Source organism: Arvicola amphibius, chromosome 1 (assembly GCF_903992535.2).
Source record: "Arvicola amphibius chromosome 1, mArvAmp1.2, whole genome shotgun sequence".
Lineage (NCBI taxonomy): Eukaryota > Metazoa > Chordata > Mammalia > Rodentia > Cricetidae > Arvicola > Arvicola amphibius.
In genome coordinates this window covers 110,699,424-110,725,517 of record NC_052047.1, presented here as the reverse complement: position 1 = coordinate 110,725,517, position 26,094 = coordinate 110,699,424, and positions in this window count along the sequence as shown.

Sequence of the window (26,094 nt, the reverse complement as noted above, 5' to 3'; positions counted from 1 at the left end):
GCCAAGTCTCTTCACCTCTCCCCTTCTCCTCTGCAGCACTGTAAGAATTATTATTTTTTAAATCCTCATTGGAATGCTAATTTTGATTTTGAGTGTCTGTCATGGGTTCTTTGAAGTTTTTCAGACAAAATAAGTATCTCCTTAACAGAGAGGATTAGTGCCTGCTTGTTTAGAACCCTCTGACTGAGAGTGACAAGCAATTTCAGAATCTGTGGGGTTTAGGGAGGCTGCAGGAAGAGGGGCTGCCTACCTCCCTGTGGTCAGCTTTCCATAAATGGCTTAATGGGGTTAGAGTTTAACCCCTCAATCAGGGCTCAGCGCCCTCAGCCTGAAAGCCAATGAGCGGTGAGCCAGAGCTTCCTATTTAAATCCAGCAGGACTTGGTTAGAACTCTTTTATTCTCTTAAGTTTAAAGAAAACAAACCCATTTCCCTTGCAGGATTTAGGAACCACTTCAGCAGTCTGCCCCTGTAGCCTCTGCCTCAAAACGCAGCCTTCCCTCCACAGGTAATTCATAGCCCAGACTCAGCCCAGACTGGGATGCTCCTGGCTTTATGATTCCGCTCAATTCACGAGTGCTAATGGGGCAATTTGTAAAGAAGGAAATATAATGAGTTATCCCAAAGCCCAGCAAGGACTCGACAAACCGGGCACTTCCCATCCATCAAGCATCCTTGCGTGGTCGAAGACCAGCAGGGCCAGAAATCTTGTGAGGCCACTGGGAATGAAGCCTTTGCTTGGCCTGGATGTGCGCGCACATTAAATGCTGCAGCCATCCCCTTTGCTTGTTCCCCCAAGTCCTGTGGCCCCGGAGGGCCAGAACCCCTGGGGACACAGTTATAAGGAAGCAAAGAGGTTTATTTGCTAGAGTAAAGTGATTGAGGAAGACATCTTAAAAAAAAAGCACTAGCACAGCATGTGAGGCTCATGTGAGGCTGTGTGTGTGTGTGTGTGTGTGTGTGTGTGTGTGTGTGTGTGTGCATTGTGATATGTCCCAGGGCCCTCACTGCCAGCTGGCTGGGGCTACTTGGACTTTGTTTGACTAGTCCTTAGGTCTAAGGTTGTGGACAATGTTGGACCATCAGACTCATCCAGCGACATCTTGAAGTGAAACTCCATCTAACCTGGTCCTGGGTGAGATGACGAGACCTGTAATGAGCAAGGGATGTGCCAACTCTGGGGGACAACAGTGTATGGACTTGAACGTGAGGCCCACAGACTGACAAGTCCCTCCCATGAGCTCAGTGAGGCTCAGAAAGGGGGAAATGAATTGCCCAAAGACAGTTAAGGCAATAACAACTTGTTACATTGTGTATACATTATACTCTAGCCCCCAGTGGGGAAAGGTTTAGAGGGCTCATCAAACAAGTTTAGGTGCCAGGCCCTCAGTTCAGCAGCTCAATTTGCCCTTTCTTCACGATGAGCTCCCTGGATTGGGTCTTCTCTCTTGTGCTAGCTCTGGCCTGGGAGCCTCAAGCATAGAGATCTGGACCCGTCTGAGGACTGTTGGCTCACACACAGGTGTCTCTAGGCTGAGAAAATACCTTTTCTTTTCTTCTATTGTTCGGCCTTTCTCCTGAACCCTGGGAATCTAGCCAAGTCCCTCAGTGCCCTTTTACCAAAACTGCAGGTTAATAAGAAGGTCCTGAGACCAGTATGTGGACAGGCGGAGGTCTGGCCTCTGTTGGGACTGCTGGATCTCAGGCACAGTGTGGCTTGTGTTCCAGATTGGTCCACATGCCCCACCCATTGGGTCCTGTCTTCTTTCCTTCCGGTTTTATAGACAAGTTTGGAATCTGCCTCCCTCCAAATCCAAGGACAGTCACCGTGGAGCCCTGGAACAGGCAAGTTCCACTGAGAGGGCCAGTCTTCTCTCTTGTGTGAATAAATAGCTACCACAGCTGAAACTTCCTGTGCCCCGGCGATGACCCTGCATGCAGCAGTTGATCCTCTCATTCATCCTCTTAACACTACTGCACTGGGGTGCTTCTGCTCTCTTCTACGTTTTCAACAAGGAAAGGGAGGCACAGACAAGTTATACAGCTTGCTTAAAGTCACCCCCAACCTGCCCTGGCTCAAGCCCCACTGACCTGACCTGAACTGGGAAGACAGGGACATTCTGCCCCCACCAGGTCAGGTGGTAGAAAGGCAGGGTCCTGACCTGGGAACTTCTGCCAAGAGCCTGTTGAGTCTTGGGGCAGACACTGAGGCTTCCTAAAATGAGTGAGGGACAGGAAGAAGGCAGATGATACAGTGCATTGACTTCAATTTAGAGGAAGACCCCAAAGGACATTGAGTCAATCAAATCCATGCTTCCGTGTGCCAACTACAAGATCCTATGCCCCACCCATGAAATTTCCCACAAGTCTCCTGGCAGCCACACTGTGGATGGAGACTCAGCAAGACTAAGTAAGTTATTTAAGGTCACACAGCTACCAAGAGATTTGGCTCAGTTTTAAACTAACAAGGTCTAGTTCCACAGCTGGGTGCATGCCACCAGGTGTAAGAGAGGGGCATATGGAGATGGGAAAAGATGAGGAGGGGTGGTTAGAACTGCCGTGGCAGGCCAGGGAAGGCAAGTATGGGCCCCTGTCACCCAGAACTAGTACACCAGAAACTGACACCAGCTAGCAGGAGAGTCTCAAGAAAAGAAGCCCGTCCTGCCATGGAGCAGAGGAGTCAGGGGGCTGCGGGGATTGACCTCGGTCCCTGGGTGGTTACGTTTATCTTCCTCTAGGGCAAGGAAGAGTAGAACCTTGCTGCTCCCTACAAGGGCGGTTGGGCATAAGCTAAACTCTTCTTCACTCCCCTTCAAAGAGGCATCCCAACTCTAAGGGGCTCCAACACTGCTTCACCCCCCCCCCTCCACACCTCTGTGTCCCACCCTGGAGACCCCAGTGTCCACCCGGTCGCCACTCCAGGCTCCCCAGCATCCAGTGCCCTGGGAACGGAAGGGTTACCGCAGATGCCGTGGAGTGGAGGCTGCTGTTCCCCGGCGTTAAGCAGCTTTAGTGTCTCCTACCCCAGCCCTGATTTAAAATTCATAAATGCTAATCCTTCATAATTTACGGTTTAAAAGCAGCCCCACTCACAGGCCCCGTGGCTACAGCTCTGTCAGAGTAATTATGCCGCCAAGCTGAAATTGGACTACTAACTGAGATATTAAACACGGGGGGAAATCCTCGCGCTGGCAGCCGACCCAATTATTCCAAATAAGCAAACAGATTAGTGAGTAATTTTCCAGTTAAATTTGGTGATTGGTGCCAGAATTGTATGTTAAATATTCAGAAGTAAATAGATTAAAGATGAAATGTGCCCCCCTCCTTTTTTTCTGGGCTTAATTTACTGTGTATATTAAAACTTTTTCATGAGGAGGAAAAAAAAAGTAAAAAAAAAATGATAATTAAAAAATCCAAATAAACCCCTCTGGGCGTCCCAGTGAAGCTTGTCAGAGGCCAGAATGGGGCCCTCCAGCTTCTTCTACTTCCCATGCCTCTTGGGGAGAGTGGAGCCCAACTCCAATCCTCCCAGGGGAGACCTGAGTGGGACATGAAATCTGGGTGGGCTGAGGACCCCCAGCACCCACATGTTGGGTTGTATTTCTTTATAAAGAAAAATTCTAAATCTATCAGTGATAAAATCAGCCAGATGCAGAGAGGCAGACAGGGGTACAGGCACAGAGCCAGGTCTGACACTCAGGTCCCAGTGTTCAGGTCAGGACTGGTACCCCACACACTGTGCTTTCCCGGTCTGACTGTGCTGCTGGACTCCTGCGAATCTCTGCCGTAGCATGTGTGCGCGCACATGCACACACACACACACACACACACACACACACACACACACACTAAGGCTGGGCCTCCCTTTTCTTTAGCTGCCTACTTTTCCTCCCACCCCTTCTTTAGATTCTCAGCAGATTCACCCCATCTGTGCATCTGACAGAGATAAGACTGTGAGCCATTGTCCCAATAAGCAAAAGTAGAACCAGAGGCCCAGAGAGGCCTCCGGACTGTCCCCAGGCACCCAGCACTGTAGGGTCGGAAATGAAAACCCAACAACGGCATGCCTGTTCAGCCTGTGCTCTCTGCTGCCTCCTAGAGGTTACAGGGGTCCATCACAGGTTCATCTCTGGCAAGAGGGCAGAGACAACCCAGCACAGATGCAGATGCAGACACAGATGCAGCCCTGTGCCCTGCCAGAAGTGGGCTGGTGCAAGAGGGTCTGCAGGTGGTGAGGGGTCAAATAAAGTTCACAGGCTTTCAGAAGGCAGCTGGCCAGAGCCTTCAGTCTGGCTCCTGTTCTGTTTTCCCATCCCTCAACATGCCAATTCCAGGCCTCGTGGCAGTAACCTCAAGCACAGCCTCCTCCAGGAAAAACTCCTAGCTCTGTCTCTCTCTCTCTCTCTCTCTCTCTCTCTCTCTCTCTCTCTCTCTCTCTCTCTCTCTCTCTCTCTCTCTCTCTCTCTCTCTCTCTCGGATCCCTTTCCTGGAGTTTTCAAATCCTTCCCATGTAAAGGAAGATGGGGAAGCTCAGAACACATTATCAATCCAATCCAGAGGCTTCCTCCATTCATATCTGGCTGAGGTATCTCAGTGGACCAAATGATGCTAGGAGCATCCCCTACTGGAGTCCATCCCTGAGAAGGCAACTCTGAGGGGAAGGGGTAGCTGGAGTTGCTCTTCCCAGTGTGTGAGAGCTAGCCCAAGCCACAGGTTGGTACCCCATGTAAACACAAGCCACGTGGACAGGCCTTAAGGCCTGTCAGCCAAGCCGAGGAAGGTAGACAGGGAAACAACAAGGACATTAAAGGGAACTTCCTGGCTCAGTTTCCTCTGACCACTAGGTTACATGTTCAGAAACAGGAACCTCTTAAAAAGCATGCCCTCTACATACACAAACATGGAGTGTCCTAAGCAGCATTAACCACCCTGCCCTTGGAAGGTTGCTATTCCTATGTAGATGTTTTTGCAAATTTTCAGAAGCAGTGATCTGGAGTGATGGTTTCGTAGGTAAGTGGCATGAGGACCTGAGTTAAGATCCCAGCACTCACATAAAATGACCGTGGGCACCTGTAAACCCAGCCCATAGGAGGGCAGAGGTAGGAGAATCCCTGGGGCTTGCTCCCTGCTAGCCTTTCTCCAAGTTCAGTGAGAGACCCTGTCTTAAAGAAGTAAGGTGGAGAAAGACAGAGCGGGGCCCCTGATGTCCTCCTCCAACCTCCACATGAGTACACACGCGCGCACACACACACACACACACACACACACACACACACCAGACATATACAGAAACATGTGACACCAAAGCTCCAGTTACCTGCTTTCATTTGTCTCTTCCTTGTCCCCCAGAAGATCTGAGTCACCTCTGGGAGAACCCATAGAATAATTCCGCCAGAGGGCAGGCAACAGAAGCTAATCTTCTAGCTTGGGCTTCCTGGAGTTGCCCTCTTTGGGACCCCTTCTTGGGTATAGTACAGTTGATTTGAAGCCACAGCCACTCAGTGCTGAGGACAGAAAGTATGTACAGACTGGAGGGCAGCCCCAGCTGGAGGTCTGCCTCTTTCTCAGGACATTTACAACCAGTTTCTCCTAGAGGTCCCAAGAAAGACCCACTGGCTGGAGTTTAAAGGGTACCTGAGGCCTGGCCCGAAGTCCCTACTTTCTTGGTCCCTGTTATCTGCAGATAGAGGATTTCCCTGGACTCTTACAGGGTCACAGCAACAAAATCCTTCCATCCCAGGCTCTCAGGGGAGATGATGGAGATGCTGGATCTCTAAGTTCACACCCTGCCCTCTGAGCAGGGTTTGGGGACCCAAGGTATGGCAGTGTCTTAGCCTTTTGTCTCTTCTTTACGTAGAAAACAAAAATGACAAACGCATGACACAGTAAATGCATCTATGGAGCCCCTGCCTTACCCTGGGAAATGGCAGCTCCCTCGGCCCTCCCAGGGTTGAGCGCTCCAGCTTTGTCTGCTGGCCTCTTTGACCTAGAGAAAAGTTTGCACACTCTCCCTGTGCCTGGTCTGACTGAGCCCGGGTGTCTTCCTTGGTAACCAGCCCCTTCCATTCCCACTTTCTCATTGATCAGCTCTGGATTTGGTAGCTTAGTTTATCCCTTAACTAACTTCCAGGGGTCTTCTTTTTCTTTCTGCCTCCTACTTAAGACTTCCCAAAGGGACCAAACTTTGTTTCCATTGACTCTTATGCTAAAAATAGAAACAACAACCAGGTGTGGTGGTACATGCCAGCCACCTCAACATTCAAAAGGCCAGTCTGGGCTACATGGCAAGACTGTCACACACACACACACACACACACACACACACACACACACACGTGTATGCACATTGGGGCATAGGGAATATTATTTTAAGGTGTGTGACTTTTGTTTATGCTGCATTTGTTTAACTCTGTGAAACTGTGATTCTTTGCCTGTCTAAAACACCTAGTGGTCTAGTAAAGAGTTGAATGGCCAATAGTAAGGCAGGAGCAAGGATCAGCAGGGCAAGCAGGCAGAGAGTATAAATAGGAGGAGAAAAGGGGAAGGAGGACATCAGGGGCCAGCCAAGCAGCCAGGAGTCAGAGCAAAAGTAAGATATACAGAAGTAAGAAAGGGAAAAAGCCCAGGGACAAAAGGTAGATGGGATAATTTAAGTTAGGACAGCTGGCAAGAAACAAGCCAAGCTAAGACCAGGCATTCATAATTAAAAATAAGCCATGTGTGATTTATTTGGGAGCTGGGTGGCGGACCCCCCAAAAGAGTAAAGAGAAAAAAGCCACCACTACCGCACACACACTTAAGTCCCTGCAGCTGAAAATGTGGTTTAATAGTAGCGTGCTTGTTTACCATGCTGAGGCCCCAGATTTCAGCTCCAGCTCCATGCAGACAAATACATAAACAAACAAACAAACAAATAAACATCAACTGAATGCATCAGAACACAAAGGTTAAACAGAGCAAGTAGATACAGGACCAACCGATTTCTTTGTGCAGGTACCTAAGCCCTTTACCGGCAAGCTGTATGGTAAGGCCTCTGTGTGTGGGTGGTGTGAACCTTTGTAGTCATGGGGAACATTCTGTGAGTTCCCTTTGCTAGAACATACACATATGTACAGACCCATACAGAGGAAGTCATGATCAAATGCATATGTACACATACACACATGCACACACTTACAGGTATGCATACATGTGCGCACCACATAGCAGGCAATACCTTCCTTGTACGTCTAGGTCTTGGGAACTGGGCCTCTCCAGGCAGTGGTACACTACGTAACCGACTCTCCAGGAGAAACTGTCCTTGGTTTTATATCCCCACTGCAACTTATTTTAAGGCTCTAACATTTGATGACCAGAATTCCTGAATATTTTCTAGCTGACCTCAGTGGGCTGCTGTCTTCAGGACCCTGTGTATTCCTGTTTCAAGGCCCCGTTGTAGGAATGATCCAGTGAAAGAGGGAACATCTTGTCTTCGTGGTGGAGAAGGAGAGCCACTGAGCTGAGCTCCCAGGAAGCAACAGGAGGATCCTACAAGCCCCGAGAGGTTGCAAAGAACCCTGTCAGGTCAGAGAAGGTAACAGCAGTGAAGTAGAGTGGGCATTAGCTGTCAAATTACATCATCACCGTTTCTCCAGAAGGTTCTAGTTTCTATCACCGGAGGTTTAACCAGAGCACAGGTCAACTGGGACCCTGAAAAGGGGTTCACACCACCGTCTCTTACTCTCTCCTCAGGGGTTCATACCATCATCTCTTACTCTCTCCTAAGGGGTTCACACCACCATCTCTTACTCTCTCCTCAGGGGTTCACACCACTGTCTCTTTCTCCTCAGGGGTTCACACCACCATTTCTTACTCTCTCCTCAGGGGTTCACACCACTGTTTCTTACTCTCTACTCAGGGGTTCACACCATCGTCTCTTTCTCCTTGGGGATTCACACCACTGTCTCTTACTCTCTCCTCAGGGGTTCACACCACCATCTCTTATTCTCCTTGCAGAAGTCTGTACTCATCCTTTTCCCAAACAATACCACATTGTAATAAAGGGCTTGGATTGTTCTTGCTCTGCTTTCTGAGCAAGAAGAATACATAGCCCTGGCTGTCCTGGAACTCGCTCTATAGACCAGGTTGGCCTTGTACTCAGAGATCCTCCTGCTTCTGCCTCCCGAGGGCTGAGATTAAGGGTATGTACCATCTCAAAGAATACCTAGTTCTTACTAGTGAAGTATTAACTTCTCAAGTCTGGCCTCTTGTGACACTTGGGACTGTCACTCTTAGCATGGGCTTCTCTGCTTGTCTGGCCCCTTCCTCTGTTTCCTGGCTCTTGTTTATACCCCTAGTTGGGCCGGGAGGAGAGGTGTGGACATCCTCAGGCTGTAGCAGCTTCCCTAACTGCTTGCTTCTCAGAAGTGACCTCTCTAGCACAATCACAGGGACTGGCTCTACCTTCCACCACTCAGAGACAAGTCCTCAACAATGAGCTCACAAGAGGACAGCTGGAGAAGAAGGTCGGTAAGCACACAGGTGTGTGTGCATGTGAAGAAAACGTCATTTCTTTGAAGACAGGGTAGGCCTCACTTCATAGACCAGGCTGAGCTCACAGAGGTCCACCTGCTGAGCCCTTCTGAGTGCTGGGTTTAAAAGCATTCACCAGCAAGCTCAGCAGAAAAAAGAAAAAGAAAAAAGAAAGCAAAGCCAAACATCCTATGGTCATGAGCCTGGTTCTTCCTTTTACCAGTCTATGACTTTAGATTTGTTCTTAGTGTTGTTTCCTGTCTACAAAGTGGGTATTTAGGAACAGGACCAGGGCTGGGAAGATGGCTCAATGGTTAAGAGTACTTGCTTCTCTTCCAGAGAACCTGAGATCAGTTCCCAGGGCCCATGTCAGTTGGCTTACATCCAGCATAACTCCAGGAGATCTGACATCTCTGGTTTCTGAGGGCAGCTCCACACTGCTGTGCACGCACACCGTGAGAGAGACACTGAGACAGAGACAGAGAGAAAATAATTTTTTTAAAAGAATAGGATCTACCTTGTAATTATGATAAAAATGAAATGAGTTGACATATATTTATATATGTATATACAAATACATAAAACATATACATACTTATATTACTAAGACAGAACTGGATACCAAGCATGATATAACACTAGCTGTCATTACAATCATTCTTATACAAACTAGTCCAGGGCCTTCTTCCTCCACCCCTATGAATACTGTGCTAGCTAGTTTTTGGTTTGCTTGTTTGTTTTGTTAACCTGAAACAAACTAGAATCATCTGGGAAAGGGAACTTCAACTGAGAAAATGCCTCCATTAAATTGCTTGTGGGCAAGTCTGTATGTCATTTTCTTGATTGATGTGGGAGGGTCCATTTCACTGTGGGTGATGCCAACCCTGGGCAGATGGTCCTTGTTGGTCTAAGAAAGTGAGCCGAGCAAGACATAGGGGAAGCCAGTAAGCAGCATGCTTCCGTGGTCTCTGCTTCAGTTCCTGCCTCCAGATTCATGCCTTGAGTTCCTGTCCTGACTTCCTTCCGTGATGGACTGTGCCTGGGGCATGTAAGCCAATCAAACCACTTCCCCCTCAAGGTGCTTTTGGTCTGAATGTCTTATCACAGTAATTAGAGAGCAAACTAGTACACATACCAAAATTCTAGAGGCTCAAGTCCCTTATGTGAAATAGTACAGTGTTTGCAAATATCCCACACACAGCACCCCAAATCCTTTAAATAATCTCTACACTACTATGACACATGAGCCAATGTAGATGCTAGGTAAATAGTTGTTCTGTATTGTTTAGGGAGCAAGGAAATTAAGGTTGTGTTTGCTCAGTACAGATGTAGTTGGTTTGTGTGTTTTTTTTCCCCACTCACAAGTATTTTCCATCCATCTTTGGTTGAATCTGCAGATTTGGACCTCATAGATACAGAAGCCTGCCTATATAATTATCATTATTCAATGACCCAATCAATGTCAGACACTGTATGAAGCAATTTGGGGGTTTAATTTAATCCTTGTAACAATACCATGTAGTTAGTGCTCTGGCCAAGCCCCTTCCACAGACAATCTGAAGCCCAGAAAGACTAAATGACTTGTCTAAGGTCCCAGAGGGTGGTACAGCAGGGCTGAGTCTCCCATTATTTCAGGATACACTTGAGTTACGAGGATGACACAACAGCCATTTATTTTATTTTGAAGACTGAGTCTTGTGTATCCCACACTGGACTTGAACCTATGTAGCCAAGAATGACCTTGAACTTCAGATTCTCCTGCCTCCAGACACTGGGGACTGAGTCTAGGGCTTCATGTGCACTAGATAAGTATCCTATCAACTGAGCAGCAGCAGCAGCTCTGTTAATAGCCTTCTTAATGGGCAAATCCATAGAAACTGAGCCCACAGAGGTTCACAGCATCTGCAAGAAACAGTAGTGATTGGCTACATAGCAAAGTGTGGGGGCCAGAATGGATGCTGGGACAGCCCGGACAGAGTCTGCCTAATTTTGAGACCCCATGTACTGGACCTCACCCATGAAAACTGAAAAAGTCCTTTGGTAGATGTTTGGCACGGGAGCCCGTCTCTGCCAGCAGTGACTCTCTTCAGTTACACCTGGAAGATCCAAGAATGAAGTCCTAGAGGAGTCCTGGATCCACTGAACTTCAGTCTACATGGGAAGGCTGAGGAGGCAAGACTCTGATGTCAGCAGCAACAGTGGGACTGATGAGCCTACCAGCAAGGTGTGAAGACGAGCAAGCATCACCGCTTTTACCGAGGACCTAGGGCTGCATCTGAGCCACTGCTGGGAGTGCTGCCCACTCTAGGGGCGGATAGATGCCCCTCAGTCAATCCTTGAAAAGTCCTCCCAGATCTCTATGGCAGAGTGTCTCAAAGCTGGTTTTAGACCCAATCAAATTGACAATCAAGATTACCCATCACAGTCTGAGAGCTGCAGGGTAAGACGCTGGGCAGAAAGTTCCAGAGCGGGGGCTAGAGAGATGGCTCAGAGGTTAAGAGCACTAGCTGCTCTTCCAGAGGTCCTGAGTTCAATTCCCAGCAACCACATGGTGGCTCACAACCATCTGTACTGAGATCTGGTGCCCTCCTCTGGCGTGTGGGCATACATTGAGGCAGAATGTTGTATACATAATAAATAAATCTTTAAAAAAAAAAAAAAGAAGAAAGTTCCAGAGTGAAGGAGCATAATTTCTTCACCAGTTGCTACCTCCCAATGCCAATGGTAGGGAATTCACTCTCTAACGCCAGCAAGGGCCAGAGGGCACCTCTTGGCCTTTGGTTTTGATAAATCCTTTAGAGATGTAACAACACTGAGCAGCTGTGGGATTCAATGTTCAGTTAGAACTTTGTAGGCTGCTATGTTCCCGATCGGAACCCTTGGTCCATTTTGTGATTTTTAAGAAAGACTATCACATGTATACCAAATATCGTTTAAAATGCACACCCGTATGTCACAGCCACAAGTGAACACACACACACATTCACTAGACACACCACATACATGTGCTGTCTGTGTCACACACTATGTAAATGCACTCATGAGTCACGGAGGTGGTGCAAGCACCAGGGAGGCTCTCAACACAATCACCCAGAGTGACCCCTGCCCCTTTGGAGTCCACCACCACCACCACCCGTGTTATTCTCGCTTTAGCCTTCTCTGTGCAGGATTTTATGAGTCCTAATCCCACTTCTCTGTCTCCCTCTCTCCAGGTCTGTCTCATCCAAGCCTGATCTCCCCTCCTCACGCCTATAACCCCACCCCAACTTCACGCAATGCATCTTCACCCTACTTGGCCATCAACCAACTCTGACCACTGCCAGGGTCTTGCTCTATACTGTCTTAGGTCTGTTTCCCCACAGGTCTTGGAGGTGAACAGGCTTTGGGGGATCACGATAGAAGTGGATTCCATTACAGTCTTTCTCCATCACGTTTCCTCAGCTGTCTCAAGTTGCTTTGAAAAAGAAACAGGATAGAAATTAAAATCAATAAATAGCTATATATACTCAAATCTCCTCAACCATTTGAAATCCCCCCCCACACACGTGACACTTCCCTGTGCCTAAGCGGAACTTACTCTTCTTCTCTTGTGCCCTGGTGCTAGGGCTCTCGGGGAGCCTCATGGCCACTGTTGTTGGCCAGGGCACAAGTGCAGAGCTTGCGAGGGCCGAGAGCAGATGGGTCTTCTACTCACGTGCCAGACCCAAAGCTGTGCTTGTCTGAGAGGCTTCTCCTACTCTCTGGACAGGGGTCAGAGAGCTGAAGGCCCTATGCTGTCTTTGGACAGCCTTGAGGAGTGGTCGTGCAGAACAAGCAGGGGGCACCAGGCTTGCAGGGTCCTCCAGGCCAAGGCGTGGAGCCTGCAAAGTCACCCGCCACTCTTAGAGCAACCAAGCACTGAAAAATCAATGCCACTTCCTACTTCCTGTGCTCTAGGAACTACTTTACTAAGGCTTAGAACTCCTCTCTGCTTCTGAGGACCACAAAGCCATGGGCCAAGGCAACAGGTTCTGCTCTAGCTTGTGTGGGCTGGGAGTCCCAGTCACCCCATGGCCAAAGCTTTCCTTGCAGGACCCTTCTGATGTTCTCAGCTAAAGCCTACTTCCTCTCCTGTCATGGTTTTCTGGTCATCATTCTCTAAAACTGACTTCCTGGTCTCTAAGCTTTCTAGAAGGGCACAGAGCAGTGAGGACATTAGGGGCAGGAGCCCTGATGTCTGTGGCCTGGGATCAGTTATATATCTAGAAAGGAAACAGAAACTCTGTAGACGTCCACCTGCAGGGCTCAGAAAACGCAGCACTGGGTATTTCTCTGAGTCCATGAACAGCCCTTGTCCTGGCTAGATTTTGTCAACTTGACACAAGCTGAAGTCATCTGAGAGGTGGGAACCTCAATTAAGAAAATGCCTCCATAAGATCTCACTGTAGACAAGCCTGTAGGGCATTTTCTTAATTAGTCATTGACGTGAGAGCGCCAAGTCTCTTGTGGGTGGGGCCACCCCTGGGCTGGTGATTCTAGGTTCTATCAGAAAGCAAACTGAGTAAGCCATTGAAAGCAAGCCAGTAAGCAGCACCCCTCCATGGCCCCTGCATCAGCTCCTGCCTCCAAGTTCCTACCCTGCTTGAGTCCCTGCCTGATTTCCCCTGATGATCAGCAGTGAGGTGGACTTTGTAAGCCTAATAAACCCTTCCCTCCCCAAGTTGCTTTTATCACAGCAACAGTAACCCTAACTAGGACAGCCCTGTTGCTAGAACCTCAAATGCGTCAGTGTACACCATCCAGTAACCTTGACCAGCACGTGGAGATTAAGTCCTGTCTGAAGTGCTCTCTCTAGGAAACCATATGGTCTTCCTTTTCCATCTAAATCCTCTAGGGAGCTCCCATTGTAGCTAGTATACACCTTCGGGCCTAGGAGCCCACCTGTGATGCCTCTTATGCCTTAGGATGGATCTCAAGCGCACCTGTGCCACCTTGCGCTCTCAACCCTTCTCCCGGCATCCATTTTTTCGCCCTTCCCACCCACCCTGGCTCTCCACGAGGGTGGGTTCTGCTGCCCCCGGAGCACACCAGCTTCTGCAACAATGATTAATCGGCCCTAGCGGTTTAAGAATGCTTATTTGCACACAGTTATGAAGTGTCACGATACGTCTCCAATGCAAGCGGGTTCCATTAGAAGCAGAACGGCAGAGCGGGAAGCGCGGGCAATATTTCCTTAAAAGTTCATCGTAGGCAATGGGGTAGTGTGCGAAGCTAAACAAATCCAGGCAATAATGGAAATGTAGCATGAAATTACTTCTGTAAACAACAACCATTCATTATTTGAACATTTTTCATAAGCCAGCAGGCAGGGAGAGGGGTGGGGGTAGGAGAGGAGGGGGCTGCTGAGGCCAGGACCAGGAACCCACCAGAGTCTTCAGGCTGAGCTTTGTAGGGGCTTCGTTCAGTGCCCATCCATCTTCAGAAAATGCCCAGGCCCTCTTCCGTCCTGCCCAGCCTGCCATCAGGTTCCCTTTCTTCATTACGCAGGATCCACAGAGGCAGTGGGAATGCATGATTTAAGGAGGAAAGAGAGACCCACTACTTAATGTTGATTTGGCGGAGTGTATAACCCCGGAGAGAAATGTAAATAGCAGCTCGCAATAACATGACAGCCCACTAATCATATTTACAAACGATATTAAATCTGTCCACACGCAGGCCTGCCTGCGGATTGGCCCGGCCATAATTGTCATTGTAACCAGCGCCGGCTTATGGGAGGATTTAACTGCAGTGATATAAGGTGAGTCGCGGGCTTATTATGACTTTATTATTACTCGGTTTATGTTTATTAAAACAATTTGTCATGCAGAGCAGGAATGGAGGAATGGGGGGCATTAAATCGTGCTATACTCAACCTGGAGAGATGGCTCCTGGGATGAATGGCAGCAGGCCCAGTCCTCTACTTGGTTCCGTCTGGTGCTGGGATCTGTCAGCACAGGCTACCCAGAGCCCTGGCCTGGCATGGGAGGTCATGCCAACCAGAACCTCAGAACGCAGCAGCTCAGCTCAGAGAGTCTTTCTTGTTCTGCCTTTCAAGAAGATGACTTGAGATAGCCATAGGAAGGCTGAGGCCCTGACTTATTGTGAGGTGTGTTTAGGACTGGCCATCAGGGACACACCAGGGCCTCCCCCTATGTGGTCAGGAAAAGAGGCCGACTGGGAGGATTCCACCAAGGTTGCTGATAGAGGCTTAGCACAAAGGGTCTTGGAAGAAGTTTAATAAAAACCATTTTGTTTTCTCTGGGGGTCCTTATTGGTTATTATCAAATTTATTTCACCCCCAATCTTTGTTCTTTGGTAAGGCAGTGGAAAGGGATCCGGTAGGTTTAAGAGGAAGAGGTTCTCAGGCCCAGTAAATAATACTCCCTTTGCCCCAATCCAATTACCCAAGGCAGAGAGGTGGCAGGAAGCAGGAGGTATAGGAAGTAGCTCCCCACACAACCAAGTCTGAAGCCTCTGGTGCAGACATAAAAGTCACAGGTTGGTGCTGGGTCTGAAAGAGCATGCATAATGGGATGGAGGGCCAGGGCACCAACCCTGGGTCCTCAGAACTGGGTCTGGGACTGCCACAAAAGTATCAGGAAGTCACAAGTGTGTCAGAGTGTCCTGGAGCAGAGCACAAGATCATAATTGATGAAGACAGTCAGAAACCAGATAGCTGCTGCTTGGGTACAAACCACCTCCTCTCTTTCAGGATTCCATTTGCCCTTATATTATCTCCTTGTATGTTAAACGTAGAAAAAAGACGCCTCTTCCTGTCCGCAGGGCCTGTGATTGGCAAGGGGGACCAGGTCCTGATTGCTGCCCTCATTTACTGCCTTGGTCTTTGGGAAGTAAACAACCTGTACAACCATACAGGAGGCCCCTACCCCCTACCAGTAGCCTCATGGCCTGAAATGCCATTATTTCAGTGATACACTGGCTGAACAAAATCTCCAAAGCCATTAATGTCCTGAGCAATGAAGTAGGAAGTCTCTAGAGAGGATGGTGGGGGGTGAGAAAAGATGATCTCCTATCACCAGCCAATAGAATGCATTTGTCAGGTCTCAGGCCTCATGGTGAGTGAGCACAGAAACAGACAGTGTGCCTCCCGTCTGGGCTCTTGAGCATTGCTGATTATGGAGCACGGCGCTGGGTGCTCACAGCAAGAGGTACCTGAGGACGTGGTGCCAACTTTCAGCTTCCTCTGTGCACTGGCAAGGGACCTGGCTCTAAGCGGCTGCCTCGGGTGTATGCCATGTCTTTGGGAAGGCCCATACATGCCCACATTCCTGCCAAGGCTAAGACACTAACACTGGCCATCAGTCCTGGAGGGGACCTCCCCACTCAGAACTCAGCTACCACTCTGGGCACCCTTCTGAAAGAGGGGCGTCTATCCTCTGCTCACATGTCTCCTGTGATCAGTGCTTACTCTGCTGTTGGAAACCCTTCTTGGGATACCCTTACCTTCGGGGCGGGGCTCAGAGAACAAGGCTTGTCCCTTGTATTCCATCCTTCCCAGCTGCTCTCTGGAAGACTTCTGGGCTGCTCCCTGCATCAGGCCCACTTTGATTTGGGGGTGGGAGGAGGTGGCCTGGATTCTCTAGGACTCTATAGAGTGTGGGTTCTTCCCAATGGACAGTACCGAGTTTTCCCTCCCTTATGAATGTAGCATAACGTTCCCTCAGAGGAAGGTAGCATTCGGTCCCCAATCCAAGGCCTGGCTCTAGACAGCTGAGAAGATGCCGGCTATTTGTGGGCCCAGGACTCTAAGCCTGTGGATGCCTCTGGGCCTTGGGTTCCCTTTGTCTCACTTAAGAAAGGAGTCACCAAGCAGTGACTCACAGGAGAAACAATAAGCCTTTATTGCGACTGCCCTTCTCCTCAACTGTTCAACCTGCTGCCCGGCAGGAGAGCCATGCTGGCAAATTAAAAGTCTCTAAACTTTCTTTATGTCTCCTTGGATACTTGGGGAGCTTAAATGAAGGACTGACTAGCCTAGCTTAGTGACACACCACATTGGGGGTAGGGCCAAAGTCACAGGACAGGGAGGATCTAGGTTAGGCACAATGAGGTTGGCATGGATCCGGATGGGGGCTGCTGTGGCTGGTTCTGGGGCCCCCAGGGTTCTTCGGATGACTTCTGAGGCACTTGGTTCTGGGGATTTTGGAACTCTGCTCACTAAAAGCCTCTACACCTAGGTGGCAGGCATGCATCCTCTCTGGCCCCAGTCCTGATGGACACATCCTGAGAAGATGGTGGCAGGAAGATACGGTCCTGCCAAGATGAAGCTCGTCTGCTCACAGCTTCCCCTAGACCCTTCTTTAGCTCCTGAGCTCTCTCTGCATGCTGGGAGGCAGTGGGTGGACAAAGGCAGGGAGACTGGACTCGTCCAGTTAACACCTGGGCCGTCAACTTCATTAGTTGCCCCTTTCTTCACTTCAGGAAGCCTTCCCTGCTGGGCCATCAGGTGCCACCTCATGGCCACTCCACATGAAAAATTGCTAGGCTTTGCAGACTGGAGATGCCTTTCAGAAGGTGACTGGTGATGGTGAGGACTTAGGCCCTGAGTGGGGCTAGGGGCTGGAGGCCCTGTAGACCATAAGCTGCTATAGTTATGGGGCAAACACTGGATGAAACACACCATCAGGATATGCGGCCTGAGCACTCCACAGAGTAGAAACTGCCCGACTAGCCTCCGTGTTCTCCTTAGCTCCTCTTAAAGGTCTGCCTTCAGAAACCAGCAATGTAGCAAGCATCCCTTCTCCCCAGTGCATGTTCAAGGGACCCCGTGGTTCTGAAAATCAAAACCAAAGAACCCAGTTACATTGTTTTACCACCCCAGTTACCATAACCCTTTGGGGGCCTCACTCATAGCTGTGCTTTCCTAGGGTGTGGTGGCCTCTGTCTTGGAAATGGGCCCACGTGGGGTGCTGCAAGTGAGGCCAGGGCTGGACCCCTGCAAGGTTCTAGGGTACGAGGTTTAACATGGAATCAGAGGGGAGTGTGTTGTCCTTGGCCGATCAGAGTGGGATTGGAAGGGCTAAGTTGCTAGAATGAAGTTCCAAGATTGAGATGCTTGCTGGACCCTGCCCTGGAGTCTAGGTCGGAGGTAGTGGGAAGTAGATGTGGACCTTGCCCTCTGAAATACCCTGTCTAGGACTACCATCTGCCTGGACTCCCAAGCTCCTCCTGGGGGAAGAGCTCCTTCCCTTCATCACTCTATCTGATTGTCTGCTAGGTTAGGTTTGGCAATTTCTTGCTCCGTTTCTTTAATCCCTGATTCTTTTCAAGCGCAGAAGGCAGAGGAAAAAGTAGAAGGCCCGAAGTGGGAGGTTGGGCATAGAGGTGGGGGGAGGTATTTAAAAAATATGAAAAAAGCAGTCTAGCCTAAAGCACCGAAGAGAGGCTGTGTGCTGTGAGGACGGCAAGGGCTCTAGGGAATGCAGATGGGAGCTATGCGGCAATGACCAGGGCAGCATCCAACTCCCCTCCCTGAGGTTTTTGACATTGGTGCAAATGGACTACATATCTATGAGAATGGGCAGCAGCCATTGTTATGAGCCAAGACAAAGTTCTGGGGGTCAGAGCAAAAGCCGGGCTCATGGGGAGGAGATATTTAGGTTTCCCCAGTTTAACAAGTTTCCAGATGCAAGCTGAGGCAGGGGAGAACATGCCAGACATAGACAGAGTTGAGGCAAGTGTGGAGGAGAAAGACCTCAAAATGGCACCCTCCCCCTGGCATCTTGACTATGAAGGGGAAGAGGCAAGTGGCACAGGAAGCCAGTGGGCCTTCCTGGCATCCTGTCGTCCTGTTCGTGAGAATGAAGTGGTGTGGGAGGGATGGTGGCACTCAGGACAGTGCGGGGAAATGAGGCTCTAGTGAAGTCTGTGGCTTCTTAGAGGAAATATCTACAGTGAAGCTCAAATCATGGCAGTAATTAGGCCACTTATTTTGCAAAAGTCCAAATTAAATGGAAAATTTGGTGCTAATGAAAATGTTCCATTTTCCCCTTTTATTAAATCTTACTCTGTGCCTTCCGAGAGTTTGGGAATAGCTAACTCCTGACGGCTTTCTCACAGCCAGTTCATATCCTCTGATTGTGGAGTTGCTGAGACAGAACGCACGCTCAGGGCCTCCAGTTACTGGCTCAATTGAAAAATGTCCTTCATAAGGCCAGCTGCATTAACCCACCCCAGCCACCCATTGTTTCCCCCACATCTCATCTCTTCCGGCCTTTCTAGCCCGACACCATCTTCTGCACGGGCCTCTGGGAGTCCAGACTCTGGTAGAAGGAAAAGCAGATGCCCTATGAGGGTGGGTTTCTGATCTACCCCTTCTTCAAAGAGCCCAAACTCTACCAGGTCAGCTGCCATCTCCTGGTGACAGACTTGGAAAGACTGAAGCCTCACACTTGAACAACACCCTAATCAGTGAAGGACCTTATGTAGCTAACAGACTCATTGGGGCCATCTGGGGTTTGGTTCACTGACTGTAAAGTGAGGCGGTTTCTACCTGTCTCCTAGAGTGTTAGGCAGGTGAAGAGACTGTATTGCAGATGCCTGTTGCAATGACCTGGTGGATCTCTCATTAAAGTGTGGGTTCCGACACTCCAGCCTCTCAGGATGTTCTCTGGAAATCTGGATGAGAATAGCTCAGAAAATTCCACCATGCTGGTGTAGATGTCAGGGGAAGAGCCACCTAGTTGTCCTGGCCAATAGGATGCCTGGCTTTAGAAGCCTAAATATTGGAAATGAGTGGATCATGGTGTGTGTGTGTGTGTGTGTGTGTGTAGAAAGTTATTCCATATATGCAGACAAAAAATAGAAATAGTTGCAGAGACACTGCTATTGTTTGGAAGTGATGCCAAAGATCTATGTGTTAAGCTGGCCACCAGTCTCTGGCACTATTGAGAACTGGTAAAACCTTTAAGAGGAAGTCAGGTCACTGGGAGTGTACCCTTAAAGTGAATGTTTGGATCTTTGCACCCCTCATTCACTAGCTCAACCCTAACCTCCTTCAGTGAGTCTGACAAGACCATGGTAATAGGGTCCCACAACACCTACACTTTGACACATATCACATGTAACACCTGCCTTTTAATTCAACCCTCAATTATGTATCCATAAAGATTCAATAGTAACCTAGTATATATCTAACATCAGGCTAGATGTCTGAGATTCTGGGAGGATAGTACTTTCTAATCTTGATATGGCTATGCAGATGCTAACTTTGTTAAATTCTGTGTGTTAGGTACACTGTGCTCTGCATCTGTGGGCTCTGTATTCACCGATTCAGCCATACTTTAACTACTATTTTTATTTTGTGATTATCAATGCTGAGAATTCCACTTTGCTCAAATGCATGCTACAAAATGGCAGAAATATGTTTCTAATCATTTTAGGAGTTGTTGGGAATTCTAATCTCAAGTTAAAAATAAATTAACATTTTTTTAAAAAGTGAAATTCACGCCAGCAAGTCAAATGGCAATTTTTTTTAAAAAAAAATCAAACATTCTAACACAATACAATCCAAAGATACACAAATTTAGTACTTATGACTGGGGAACCATGGTGGGAAACCAAGGTTTTGTTTTCAGCGATCAAACCATCGTGTTTCTGTAAGAGCAGAAAACTTAATATGCACAGTAAGAGCTCATAACATACACGAGTCTTGCATCTGAGCTGAGGTGCAGTATTCACTGGTATGTGTGGTGTGGTATGTGTGGTGTGATGGTATGTGTGTGCAAAGAACTCGTGTGAGTGTTCAGAACCAAGGCTGTGGTTGAATTTGCCAGAAACAACATTGGTGAGGACTCCCAGAAATCCTTTGGGTCCATTATGTGGTTATTTTTCGATCAAATTTTGGTCATTCTGCATTCAAATACCTTTTGCTGTTTCCAATTTTTTTTCGTGATTCCATGGAATATCAAGTCAGTAACAAAAGCTAGGCCCCAAACAATGCAATATAAAAATTATTTACATAGCATTTTTACTGCATTAGGTAGTAGGCATAATCTAAGTGTGATTTAAAAGATACACTAAGATGTGAATGAACTATACACAAATGCATGCTGCCCCGTTTTAAACAAGGGATTGGAGTATATGAGGACAGTTCTGGAATCAGTCCCTCTGAGATGTCAAGTGATTACCATGTATGCTTCTGTTCACATTGCATGCTTTACTACAACAAGGAAAGAAAGTACAGCTAAAAAAGGAGGTTTAGTAATCTAATTTTGCATCGTTTTATAATTTTATTTCATCAGAGTCACAGGATGTGTTGTTAATTACAGAAAAATGTTAGTATCTGTTCAGACTTCCTTTGTGAGCCAATACATAGCTCACTTAGAGCTGTCCCACGTGTACTTACAAGGAAAGGGTGGAGTCTCACATGCAGGTTAAACTCATGGTGACTGTGTGGTTCTATCAGCCATATGGATATCAGCCATATCCACGAACTTTGTTAATTTCTTGTCTGCTTCCTTCACTCCTAAAAGAGGGGTGGTATCTCATCTTCCGGTTTTTCCTGCAATGCCTGACATTTTCTTTGTGTTTTCTTCAGTGTACTCTGTTGTTTCTCCTCGAAACCCTGTCTTTGTTAAAGCTGTGTATCCAGAGCCTGCAGGTTCAGTGTCATTGCGGGTTGCTATAGCGTTTTGCATCTGGTCAATAGGCACTTTCTTTAAGTACTGACTTTTTTAACTTAAGAATCTCCTTTGCCTGATATTTAATATTACTATGTCTCATTTCTTTGGGTGAGTACTTACATTTTTCTATCCTTTAATCTTCACGCTTTCTGTATAATTACATTTTAGTTATTATGCCTCTTATAAAAAAGGTATAACTGGGTTTTTTTAAATCATGTCTGAGAATGTTTCAGAATGAGGAGCTTTAATCTATTTAAATTTATTGGGAAGACTGATAAACCTTGACTTTTTATACAATATCTTAAAATTTTACCACTTATTCTTCTTGGCCACATCTCTTTTTCTGCATTCAGCTAGGTTTATTGAGTTCTTTTATTACTCTTTTATTCTTTTTACTGGTTTAGATGTCATATGTTTCATTAAACATCTAAGTGTAATCAATATTTTTACCCACCTTCTAACACACAAATATCTTTAAGTGTTTTTGTTTTGTTTTACCTCCAGTGTCTTCTACCTTTTTGTCATGGTTATGAAAAATTTTAGTTCTGTGCTTTTCCAGCTCTTTCGCAAACATAGTTTTGAATTTTTGAGTCAGTGATTATTTTGATTAACTAGACCTGCTTTCTAATTTATTAGTTTGTTATCCTTTCCTTTCAGTTTCAATTTCCTTCTTATTAGTTTAATCTACCCTTAGCTCTTAGCTCAGAAAGAGCCTTGAGTGGTGAACAAATGCTCTGAATTTTGGAGATATGTTTGTTTCCTCTTTACTCTGAAGGAATTACCAGTTGTCCATTGTCTTCCTTTGGTGCTCTGTGGATAATCTTTAATTGTCTCCTGGAATCAATTTTCCTACTGAAAAGTCTGCTGCTAGTTGATTGTTGTCTTTTTTTTAAAGTCATTCTCTTCTCTAGCTGCCTTTCTCTTTGATGTTCTGAAGTTTCCTCATAGGTGTAGATTTATTTACCTACCTCAACATTGATGAATTTGAGGATTTTGTTTTCTTTACTTCTGGAAATTTCCTAGCTATATTCTATTCCTTTCTCATTTTTTTCTACTCTTTGCTTCTCACGCCGCTTCAGGACTATTTGAACCATCTTATTTCTAATGATTCTCTCTCTGGTGTCATGTTTCCTTGTGTGGTTTGTGGCGTAGTGTGGAACTCACTTTTAGCAGGACTGAATGAAACACCCCTTTTAGAAGTTAATGGCTGTTGTGGCTGTGTCCCCTGGACCCATTCTCACTTCCCTGTCTTATGAATTCTGTGCCACACATAGAATATACATTTAGATTTCATGGCTGCTTCAGCCCCTTCCTATGCGTCTAGGTTTTGTGGACTCTTCTTCACTCCATTTGGGGCCCTGAGCACATGATATACCTTGTTGAGCTCTCTGAGCTTATGAATTTCACTTTTCTGTTCAGTTTTCATACAGATGGCAGCCTTCAGTGCTCCCAATCATATAAAGGGGTTTAGTTATAGCTCTTTGTGTACAGGCAAAGAGCTGAGTCTCCTGTTCCTCCATGACATTAAAGACCAAGCCAGCAGCTCCTGGGACCTGTGTTTGTATTTGAACTCCCTCCCTCGTTCACCACAGCCACCTCCACCCAGCAGTATATGCCCTCTGCTTACGGTGCCGGGGGTTTCCTCTTCTCTTTTTGCTTTTCTTCAATGAAGTGTTGTCTTGAATATTCCCATTCACTTCAACGGTTGTTTTTCAAAGATTTCTTTAAAATTGGTTGGATTTTTAAAAGTGTGTAAAGTGTAAGTTCTGCTGGAACTTTTATAAGCAATCCCTAATTGTGTTTAGCACGTTTAAGTAGCTTCCATGGTCCTCCGTGGTTGCCACATCCCATTTGCTCTCCTTTCATGCTCACCTTTACTCTTCTCTGAAGAGGACCCTCACTGTATTGAAGCGCAATGGAGTCCCTGATGTGGGAGAGTCTTCTATTTGTGTTGATTTCATTCGCTAATAAAGAAACTGCCTTGGCCCATAATAATAGGCCAGCCCTTAGGTGGGTGGAGTAGACAGAACAGGAAGAAGGACGTGAGGTAGATGGCTCAGACAATTGCCCCACCTCTTCTCTCTGGGACAGTCGCCATGAAGCCAGCCACCAGGTCAGACGTGCTGAATCTTTCCCGGTAAGACACCACTCGTGGTGTTACACAGATTATTAGATATGGGTTAGTCAAGATGTGAGTAAGAGGATGAAACTAATGGGCCAGGCAGTGTTTAAATGAATACAGTTTGTGTGTTGTTATTTCACATGTAAAGCTAGCCGTGTGGGAGCTGGGTGGCCGGATGCAGCCCGCCGCTAATCACTACAAGTCCCATTAGCTTAGCCTTTGCGAGTCTGTACAGGACTTCGCTGTTGCCTCCACTATAGATAATAAACTACCAGGCATACAACTCAAGATCAGTTCTTTTCCCTCAATACTTGAAGATATTATTTCAAATTATTCTGGCATCAATTGTTGAAAAGGATTTTGTTATCAGTATAGCTTGTATTTTTGCTGAGCCATGTCTCTTTTTTTCTCATAGCTTTTGGAATAATCTTTTCAAACGATCTTGATGTTCCAAAGCGATGCGATCCTGTTTCTAGAGGAGAATTCTGGTTTTATTTCTAAGCAGACACGTTTTCACAGAAGAAAACGCAGACCTTCCATTTTAACGTTTCTATTGCAAATAATTCTTGACTGTAGTTCATTGTGTGTTCTTTCATTCTTATTTTATTCTCTTCACCCTGCCCCCACCCCACGTCTGGGAGCTCAGACCTTGTGCATGTTAGGCAACTGTCCTAACCACTGTACTATAGCCCCAGACATTTCAACTGACTTTTACTTTGACACTAGAACTCATAAGTTTCTCCAGCTGACCTTAGATTTGCTCTATATCCTGGAAAGGCCTTGAACGTGGAGTCTTCAGCCTCGGCTTCCCACACAGCTGGGTTATAGGCCTCCACTCACTCTTAGGTAACTTTTATTAGATGCATGCTATAGTTCATCAAAGCAACCTGTATATTTTTCAGTTGTTGACATATATGTGGTACATGGTCTCTGTGTGTAATATTATATAAACATATTACACCCATATTTCTCCTTGATATTCAACTTAATGATTTTCTCCAAAAGTGGTTAGTGGTTCAGCTCCATTTCTCTAAGCATGCTCAGAGTGCCCAGTCTGGGGACTGCTTCTTCTACTGAGCATTTAAGCTCAATGGCTATTATTTTTTTTGCATATTTTTAAGTTGATTTTTAAAAATCTGCTTCTTGTTTGTGCCTTGTTTTATTTTGTACTCTTTAAATTTTTCTTTTAAGGAAACATTAGCCTTATGCCTTTAACCTTGTAGACATACCTAAAATATCTGTCCAACTTGCCTGTCAAAGTATTTGTACTTAGAGTGGGTTGGTTTTGAGTGCTTTTTCTTTGTAATGATCTCTTTCTAGTATATTGAAATATTTATTTGCAAACATGTTGTCAAGAGGGCTTATTCCTCCATTCCCTTTTCTATCCCCGTTTGTTTCTTCCTCCTCTTCCCCTCTCTCCCCTCTGTTTTCTGCCGTGTCTGTGTAACTCAGCCCATGTGTATTGGTTACTTTTTTATTGCCATGATCAAATACCATGACCAAAAGTAACTGAAGGGGAAAGAGTTTATCTTGGCTCACAGAGGACAGGAATCCACAATGGCAGGGAAGGTATGCCATGCAGGTAGGAACAGAAAGATCACACCTCATTCACACACAGGAAGCAGAGAGAGGGCACAGGAAGTAGGGCCAGACTATAACCCTTTAACACCCACCTCCACTGACACACTTCCTCCAACAGGGCTGCATCTCCTGAAGGTTCCATAACCTCCCCAAACTGCTGCCATCTGGAAACTAAGTGTTTAAATACTTGAACCTGTGGGGATATTTCTCAGTCAAACCACACCACCATTTCACCATAACTCATAGTCCCTTCCTGTGGTCATGGCGGAATGTGCCACCATAAGTCACAGAGACAGGAGGCAGCTGGCTTTCATGCCATAAAGCAGCAATGTGCCCCTCCCAGCCTTCAGATACACGTTAGTCCCTTTAAATGCCTATGCTGAACTGTCAGCTGCACTGTTTAGCCACACCCAGAACCATGTAAAACTACTACTCTGTCCCTGAGATTTGCCGTTTTAGGTTTCTATTCTGTTCCTTGTTAGTGGAGGTGCTAATCTTACTGTTGAAACTGCCTATGGACATTGAAGTTTTTCTTGATACACTGTTGCTCACTGTTCCTCACACAGGAGCCGTGTAGGCAACGGAGAACACTTCTAGAGCTGACTGCGCCCCCTCCTCTACCCAGAAGCCCTGGCTGAGGGTGTGAGGGGCTCCGCAGGACAATCCCCAGCTCACTTACCGCCTGTGCACACCTTTCAGTGAGGGTGCAGCCTGGGCGTCCAGGCTGAGAGCCACCTTACTGCAACAGGGGGAGTTCCAGGGTAAAGCAGAAACAGTGTACCCTAGAAAGGAGAGGGGATCACATGCCGAGCTGAACACAGGAATGGCTGCCACAGCCCCAAGGGGAGCCAGGAGTCCTGTGATCTCTAGCACCTGGGAGACATTCCTACCACGTGCTTCCATTTCCATGGTGTCCAGCAGGGTGCTGAGCGCAAAGAGCCCCGCGTAATCAATTTGGAAACATATTTTTATCTGTGTGCATGTTCCTATGGAAATACATGTGGAGGCCAAAGGTCAGTCTCTGGTGTCACTTCTAAGGCACCCTCTGTTAGTGCTGACCTGGGCATCACCAAGCAGTCTAGGCTAGCTAGCCAGTAAGCCCTAACATCTACCTGTCTCCACCTCTGTAGCACCAATATTCCAAGCAGGAGTTACCACACTTCGCTTTTAACATATGGGTTCTGGGGGTTGAACTTGGGTCTTTGTGTTTATATGG